Source organism: Patagioenas fasciata, chromosome 25, assembly GCF_037038585.1.
Source record: "Patagioenas fasciata isolate bPatFas1 chromosome 25, bPatFas1.hap1, whole genome shotgun sequence".
Taxonomy (NCBI): domain Eukaryota; kingdom Metazoa; phylum Chordata; class Aves; order Columbiformes; family Columbidae; genus Patagioenas; species Patagioenas fasciata.
In genome coordinates this window covers 1,782,041-1,791,065 of record NC_092544.1, presented here as the reverse complement: position 1 = coordinate 1,791,065, position 9,025 = coordinate 1,782,041, and the positions used below count along the sequence as shown (strand labels likewise).

At 45.0% G+C, this 9,025-nt stretch overlaps 1 long non-coding RNA gene across 2 annotated transcripts; it reads right to left on the bottom strand.

Moving 5' to 3' along the window:
- Positions 1-2,023: 2,023 nt before the first annotated feature.
- On the bottom strand, positions 2,024-8,284 carry LOC139825593 (uncharacterized). 2 transcript variants are annotated; one of them, XR_011735746.1, is made up of 3 exons: positions 8,106-8,284; positions 6,808-6,928; positions 2,024-2,522 (listed from the first exon to the last, which is right to left on the bottom strand). It is a non-coding gene; the product is annotated as an uncharacterized lncRNA (long non-coding RNA). The 2 variants fall into 2 exon arrangements; XR_011735745.1 differs by lacking the exon at positions 2,024-2,522 and adding an exon at positions 3,489-5,295.
- Positions 8,285-9,025: the final 741 nt, after the last annotated feature.

The following is a 9,025-nucleotide window of genomic DNA, read 5'->3' as shown; positions in this document are numbered from 1 at the left end:
AGCAGAACGCCAAAAGACCAAGTGAGGCTGCAGACAGTGAAGAACTGAACACCCTGCTGCAAACGCTGCCAGCCAACGGCCACAATTACACCGGCTGCACTCAACATTCATCCACTTAATAAGAGTCGCTGGGAAGGAGCAAGGTAAAAGGACTGAGTGCTACACCAGCACACATTTTTCCTCCGTAATCTGCCCCGTTTCGCTGTTAATTTCTGCAAATACCATCCGCCTGCTTTGGGGGAGGTGTTTGCATGCCCTCTTACATTCTTTCCTGGTTTTTGACTGGAAACCTCCCAAACGAAAGAGTTAACTCACTTTCTATATTAAATATTTACATAAAAATGTTCATGAAGGTGTATGTAAATTATAAATAATGTAAGGCAGGACTGGTCTCGGTTAGAGCTAAGAGACCCAAATTGTATCATCATAATACATTATTCACAAATAATGCATCTATTCTCCTCCATTAGTGTTACTAGAAAAAGCCCCTGAGTGCTTAACTTGAATTTGGAAGAGTGTAATAAATGTGAGATAAACAAATAGCAGTGGGGATGCATCTGTGGTTAAACAAGTGTAAATTAGAGCTCAGCCTAATTCCTCTAAACTAGACACAGGACAAGCCCGACATTCTGCAGAAACAAGGGACCAGTTACGAACGGAAAAAAAAGACATAATAAATCCAAATTATTTGCTATAGTTCCTCCCTCATCCTTGTCCCCCCACCCCAAAGCAAAACAGGATTTCACAGAGAACAGAATTCTGTTGAATATTCCCTGGTTGAGGGAGCTGGGGCTCTGGAGCTGGAGAAGAGGAGACTGAGGGAGGACTCATTCATGTTTACAGATATATAAAGGGGCAGTGTCAGGAGGATGGAGCCAGGCTCTTCTCGGTGACAACCAGTGACAGGACAAGGGGCAATGGGTTCAAACTGGAAAACAAGAGGTTCCATTTAAATTTGAGAAGAAACTTCTTCCTGGTGAGGGTGGCAGAGCCTGGCCCAGGCTGCCCAGGGAGGTTGTGGAGTCTCCTTCTCTGCAGACATTCAAACCCGCCTGGACCCCTTCCTGTGGAACCTCAGCTGGGTGTTCCTGCTCCATGGGGGATTGCACTGGATGAGCTTTCCAGGGCCCTTCAACCCCTGACATTCTGGGATTCTGTGAAAATTACACTTAAATGACCTTGATGTCAAATGTAGCAAATACAAACTGAACATCCCACTTGCTCCTAATGCCCAGTGGGCTCAGTTCCTGCAGCTTCTACCACTTCGAGACACCCAAAATTACCTTACAACTTTGAGATCCTCCAACCCCGTGCAGTGCCATTGAGTCACATACAACTGGTGTGTGCCCTCTAAAAAGGGCTGAGGTGCCCAGTTTAGTTGCCCAGAACAGTGGCGCCCAGCACCTGTAGTCAAAAAATAAGAACTCCATTGAAAAGCACATATGTACATAAATCGCATTTTCAGCAATGACTAAATCCCCTGCAGAACTGGCCAAGGGTGTCCGTTACAAACACTGCCCAGAAAGCCAAGTCTTTAGATAGGCACGCTGCTATCAGTCAAACCCTGGTGATGAGAGAACTGGGGCCTGAAACGCTGGGGATGCTGGTCCAGCACTGACCCTCTGGTCAGCTGGTGACACGAACAGGCCCAGACACAAAAGAAAAGGCGAGAACGGAAGAGCAGGCGATGCTGCCGGCTGGAGAGGGGCAGGCAGCCCTGGGAACAGGGACGTCCCTCAATTCCAGCTCAATTCCAGCCCTCTGCAAGCTCAGCAGGGCCTTCCCTGGTGCTGTCCCACGTTTTCTCTTCAACTGGAGAGCTTCTTGTCCCCAGGCCCAGAAAAACGTCATCAGCTGCTGATTACTGAGAGCTCGAGGAGTGATTTATTAACTTGCCACTTGCTTTCAGCTTTGGAACATGACCGGACTCACCAGTCGCTCAGCTCCTTGGGGTGGTTTTCCCAGGTGTTCCCCGCTGCCTCAAGCCTGTTGCTTTTTCACCCAGGTTTATGTTACTGCAATCTACAGAATTGTTTCAGTAGTTCTTGGGGCATTTTTTTTTTTTACTTTCTTGCTATTTTCCTGGAAGTGACATAAATAAATGTCCCCTTCCTCCCAACAACACAAGTATTTCTGCCTGTTTGGAGTTCTGATTCACTTCTCTAGGTAATACTGAGGTAACTTATACTGTGAAACCTTCAAACAAGTAAGAAAACCAAGATTTACAAAGTCCAAGTTCTCAACCGGTAAATTAAACCGGAGATGGGGATTTGGGGCTGAATGCAGCTCTTATTTGTTCGCTGGCTCTACTCAGTGTTCGGCAGCACGAGTTGTGAAGGTGGAGGAGAAATGTCTTGCAGGTATAACAGGCCGGGTGAGGGGTCCCAAGCTCAGGCACGCAGCAGCCTCTCCGTGCCTTGCTCAGAGATCTGTTGGATGCCACATCAAACGGCTCTGTATGTCACAGAAAGCGCTCGGAGCCAAGAAACGTCTCTGGAATTCCTCAACAAAGTTGATGTCACCTGAACAAAAGAGCAATAAGAATCAGGAAAAAAAAGCTACTAATGCTTCCCAAACAGCTACTGCAGAGCTGTATGAAGGACTCAGCCTCACCTTCTTCTTTGTTGGTTTTGCTGGATACCTTTAAGCTGGATGTTCCTCTGATGATGGGAGCGAGACACACACACCTTGGTAAAATGTGCAGCACAATGGGACCCAAATTTCAAGTGGGCAACGTGTATTTCAATTTCAATATTAGGTAACAACTTGGTAATATCCTGGAATACACTTCAGGCAAAACCTGCAGAAAACCACCCCCGAGTCACTAGAGAAAGTGAACTCTTCCCGTAGTGAGGTATTCATCCTCCTCCATTCATTAACGTCCAATTAGCTCCTGAGCCCAGTGCTGAGGGTTTCTTTTCAGGCAAACAAAACAGTATTACAAAACCAACCAACAAAGGGCCCTAACCCCAAACAAACCCCTCTGTGTGATTAATTAATACAGAGGCAGATTCACAGAGGAATCCCCACAGAGGCGGAGACGGACAAGAGCTGCTGTGAGCGGAGAACTTGGAGCCCCGAAGGGCTGAGTGATGCGGTGACGATGACAAGGAGCAGCACCCGACGGACGTGGCCAATCACCGGCACCGCTGCTCCTGCCATTCCCCAGCATTTCCCTGGCGTTCAGGTGCTGCTTGGAAAACACGTGAAATTAATGCACGTGTGTGTGCCAACACATGGCGCTGTACACAGCTACAGAAACATCACCAAAACCTCATTTATGTGTATATGTATTTATATGCATATTTAATGCGATAGTGTCCCTTTAAGTAAACTTGTCACAGAAGATTTATTCCTTCCCCTATTGTCTAAGAGTGAAGCGTGAGGAGCACAAAGGTCCCCTGGTTGGGACACAAACCCCAGAGGCTCTGGCGAACAAAGCGGCTGCCGAGGAGGGACCGGGGGACACAAAGTGCTCACAAGTCCCTTTTGTTACCGATAGCGGCAGCATTAAAATAATCTTTGATTCAAACAAATTAGGAAGAACGTCAGCCTCAAAAATACTAAAACTGCAGTGTTCAGGCACCGGAAAAGGTAGTGGATATCAACTACTTAATTATTTGCAAATACTTGATCATATATCTAGATGTAATAACTCAATTTTATGCCACTTTCATGGAAATTTATTTCGTTATTTTCTTACCCTTTTTTTTTTTTCCATCATTCTGTTCCATTTAACGAACACATGGATTTTGAATATGAGGTGAACAGTCCCTGCAACTGCACACAAAAGGGAAATGATGCAGATGGCATTACGGCCCCGCTTCTTCTCCTTGCATTAGGCTGCCAATGATATGCAGTGGGGATTACGCTTTGTTTAAAGCTGAGCCTCTGCAAGAATACATTATACAAATCTTCTAATGTTGTTGAAATTCCCCAAAACTTGATTGTGTCAGACATAATGTGGCAATGAGGTTCTTATCCCTACCTTACGCCGAATAAATATCTAATATCAGAGAGTATAACCTTGGAAAAGTATCCTCCGGGGAACGTCCCTCGCGTCAATAATTCATAGTGCTGGTGGTGGGAAGGTACATTCAGCTCGCCCTGAACATTATAGGGAATACATTAACGGCCACACGGCCCCAGCGCTGGGGAGAAGCCGTGGGGGAGGGAGCACAGGACAGGGCTGATTTCCCTTCAGTCCCATTCAAAAACTACAAAAAAAAAGAGAGAAATCTCACAAAACCCTGAGAATTACTCAAAGTAGCGCTCTGTCTACAAAGAGCAAAACACTACGAGACCCCCCCCCCCCCACAAGTCCATAATGAGAATGATTTGAGGGAGGAAGCGTGTGTGATATACGTCCCTACGCGCGCACGGTGCGGGATGTGCCTGATGTTTCCCACTGGAAGCACGGGGTGAGTTTCCTGCTTCGGTGTGGCTGGAATTACACTGGGAAACCGCAGCAACGCGCCGGGGAACGAGGTCCCACGAGTCCACCCATTAATTCTACTCCTGTTAATCCCCAAATCAATACATTCAGGTTCAGTGATGTTTCTATAGGCAAAACCAGAGGTGGTGCCATTCAAATGAGCTCAAAATAAATAGTTTTACTGCTAGTACGTATCTGCCTTAAAAATGACTGCAATTTTAATTAAAGATAAAATGAGAGTACATTTTAATACACTTCGGGTTTTTCGCATTCCTATTTGCTCTTTAACTGTTATAGTTTTAACGATTTAGGAACCAGAAGAATAACTAAGAAAGCCAACAGTCATTATCTCAAATAATGAGACTTTTAGATGCAAAATCAATGTTTGTTATAATGAAAATAGATTCCTCAGTTCCTGCAGGGTGATACGGCCCATTCTGTTCTGCTGTGCAATAGAATGTGATTGCTTCTTTTCACCAACATGATGAACATTTTTGTTCAGGAATGAAAATAAAACGCCAGAATTTACTGACTGTTATTAAGCACCTATATTGAACCAGAAGGTCCCGTCACACGACTGAAGCTGAGGAACTGGGAATCATTGCCAGTGAATTTTCAGAAGCTCGAGGAAGAAATGCGACAATTCCAACAAGTGCTGGAAAAGTTCATTCTGGGAAAAAAACCCACCTGATTCCATTCCAGCTTCTGTTCCTCATTTCCCATGTCAAATAAACCAACTCAAAAGCTAATTAGAAGTACCTTAAGCAGGCTTAATGAAGGAAAATAAAACACTTCTTCCATAACAACGTATCGAAACTGTTACCAACACTGAGAATCCAGCCATGAACGAGGTGGGTGCCCTGGTGACAGGAGATACAGAGAAGGCAGAGTTACTGAACGCTTCTTTGTCTCTGAAGGGAGTGGAGCATCTCCTGTGTGAGGAAAGGCTGAGGGAGCTGGGGCTCTGGAGCTGGAGAAGAGGAGACTGAGGGGGGACTCATTCATCGGGATCAATATGGAAAGGGGGAGTGTCAGGAGGATGGAGCCAGGCTCTTCTGGGTGACAACCAGTGATAGGACAAGGGGCAATGGGTTCAAACTGGAACACAAGAGGTTCCATTTAAATTTGAGAAGAAACTTCTTCATGGTGAGGGTGGCAGAGCCTGGCCCAGGCTGCCCAGGGAGGTTGTGGAGTCTCCTTCTCTGCAGACATTCAAACCCGCCTGGACCCCTTCCTGTGGAACCTCAGCTGGGTGTTCCTGCTCCATGGGGGGATTGCACTGGATGAGCTTTCCAGGGCCCTTCAACCCCTGACATTCTTGGATTCGATAGCAACATCATCACCTTAGTCTGATTTAGCACTCATCATTCTATATTCCTGCCAGAAAGGGTCAGATGTCCTCCCTTTCCAAGCATTTACTACCTGACCTTTCCATGGCTGATTTTACTACCCTGACAGAATTTTTGGATTTCTTTATTCTTTAAGATGCACCATGAAAGTAGTTGGAATCTTCTGATTTCTTCAGATTGTGTCTTCCCGATTATTTATTTAAGAGCTGTGTAGATAAGCTCTTCATTCTCACCTAGTTCAGTGATGAGAGGAAATGGCCTTTCTAGAGTGTCCCTCCTTTTTAAAGCAGGTAGAAATAATAGGGTTGACAAAGGAAAAAGGAAAATTGAGCATTATGAGGGTAATAACTTAGAAAGTGTCAGATTCAGAATAATTGAATTCAATGACATTTAATGCTATGGAAAACAATAGCAGCAGCCCAGCCGCCCATCTGATTCATGTCTAGTTCATGTTTAACAAAACAAGGCCAAGGGTCACGCAGTCACGAGTCCCATAAATAACCTGTTAATGGGATTTCCAAACAAGCTGTCCTCAAAATGGTTTCTCGTCTCACAGAAAGAATATTAAAATGCAAATGGATTCAGGCTGTGTCCTCATAAACAACCATGTTCATTTAACCTCTGACCTCAGCGTTTAACTGCCCATTCCAGCAATTTGTACAGTATTAGGCACAGCACGCCGCTCCAAAGCACTAACTTTGAGAGGACTAAGTGAATGGGTTACTATCTGTGATGCTCAGTTCATCGCGTCAAAATTACTTTGTGGGCATAAAACTACTCCTCTAGAACTTCCCTTTAGTTACGTTGCCATTTTTGTTAAGGGGAAAGAAAACAAACAAGCAACAGAGAGGATGAGCGAGCGCTCAGAGCTGAGCCCAGAGCTGAGCCCAGAGCTGAGCCCAGAGCTGAGCCCAGACCTCCCCGGCAGTTCGCTGTGGATTCCAGGCATTCCCTGCAGCGTTTGCAGTTGCGTCTTTGAAAGAACGGAGCTCTTTTGCTTACGATATTAAAAGAAAAGCCTACCTGCCCGACATGATTGATAGAGAGATCAGTCTTTGTCCAGATCCAAGCCCATCTCTCCCCTGCTGCTCCTCGCGGGTCTCCAGGAGAGCCCTTCACCAGGTTGGCCTCATTGATTCGCTGCCTAAATGCATTTTTAAATCCAACATGGATTTCATGTATCTTAATGGCAAAACCAAACTGCAGAACAGGCAGGACATGGGAGAGCCAGGCAAACGCTATCATGCTTAAGAGCAAAAATGACAACACTCAAATCCTAAACACAGTGGAAGGCAGATTTGCCCCAATGCTTTACCAATATGCATTTGGAAATAGAAATGTTTTCACAAAAATGTCACTTTGGCCATGAGAATCTCAACAGGGGCCTTGGATTGCTCAGTGACTGCACTGATGCAGCGTGGATTAAAGATTTATGTTTAATTACCTGCACCCCTGGCTTATAGGAGACTATTCCTTAAATGTTAAACGTAAGCCCAGAAAAGTTAGAGCTGGAAACTTTCCTTCTGTAAGGGGCTGAAAGCAGAGTCATTAATGCTGTGATCGGTCTAATCCAGAGCATTTGTCGCTGCTAATTATTACGGACAAGCCTCTTTATTGAACCACATCCTCTTATCGACATTAGGATGCATGAGCCCAGGCTGTTGTTTTAAACGCACTCATTAACCACACAAATCAGCCCTGTTGACAGAGCACTTTTGAATTAAGCTTCAGACTGTAGTCATTGGACAAGGAGCAATTTATAATGCCATTAGCAACACTTGCGAAGGTTACAGGCATCAAAAATTGTTCAGCCGTAATTATTCTTAATGGATACAAGGAATAAACTGACGCAGGACAGCTTTTTCATTAGCTTTCAATCAAGGCTGATGGCTTTGAGAAATGTACAGTAAGTGCGTTTTGGGGAGAAATAATGATGTTGCAGCACCTTTCATTGGAAAATGCTCTCAGTTCAGAACTTAACTTTTAATAACCTTAATTTGATATAATTAAAAAATTTTATTTGTTTTGAAGATCTTGCAATGAATTGTTTTGGCTGCTGTTTAACCCTTTTTCAAGTGTTCATCCCAAACTGCTAAAAAAGTAAAACCTTCAGATACTTTGTATTCTTATGCAAAGTGTTAGACTTTTAACTTCTTACACCCCTCGAAACTCGTACAGATTTTTAGAGTGAACTCAGAGCACTTAGAGAATGAAGGGAATTGTACAAAGTTTACCTGCCCCCAAAAGTACCGGTATATACACAACACTCCGTAGAATCGGGTCACAGATTCCCAGATGGGTGATTTAGTGGTTTTGCTCACCTATGAAGCGACAAATCCCGAAACCTTGTGCTCCCTTCCCTTCCAGAGCCATGAGGGCAGACACGTCTGTGCACGTCCAGCTCCAGCCCTGCGGGAACTGAAGGTGACGGTCAGTGGAAGAGCCAAACGGTGATGTTCTAATTGAGGGAGCTGAGGAGGATGGAGCCAGGCTCTTCTCGGTGACAACCAATGACAGGACAAGGGGCAATGGGTTCAAACTGGAACACAAAAGGTTCCACTTAAATTTGAGAAGAAACTTCTTCCCAGTGAGGGTGGCAGAGCCTGGCCCAGGCTGCCCAGGGAGGTTGTGGAGTCTCCTTCTCTGCAGACATTCAAACCCGCCTGGACACCTTCCTGTGGAACCTCAGCTGGGTGTTCCTGCTCCATGGGGGGATTGCACTGGATGAGCTTTCCAGGGCCCTTCAGTTCCTCACATTCTGGGATTCTGTGGGATAGAGGTCCTGCTCCAGTCTATTAGAAGAATTTAATGACCACTAAAAGGCAAGCAGAGATTTGTATCACTCAGTTGTTCAGTGTCATTGTTCCAATCTTCATAGTGGAGAAGAAGCACATTTCTTTTAAGTAAAATATTGCTGGGAACTCACTGCTTCAGCAATTACCTCTGAAACACATTGTTTTCTCAAAGCCATTAACATGTCAGATCATGGCAGTGCTTGACATCCAAACACGCCTTGGAGGGCTGCAATTCAATTTAAGGATCATCTCCTCTGAACAGGCCAACCTGCAAATTCCACAAAATCGGAGAGAAATTCTCAGGGCACGCTTTGATCATGCTGCTTCCTAAATTAAAACCAAAACTGTAAGTGTTAAACATCTTTAACAAGGCATTAAACCTCTGCCGTAATCCAGGAAGGGTCCCTTAATGAGTAATGACATATGTTGTGAAGGCAGTTATCTCC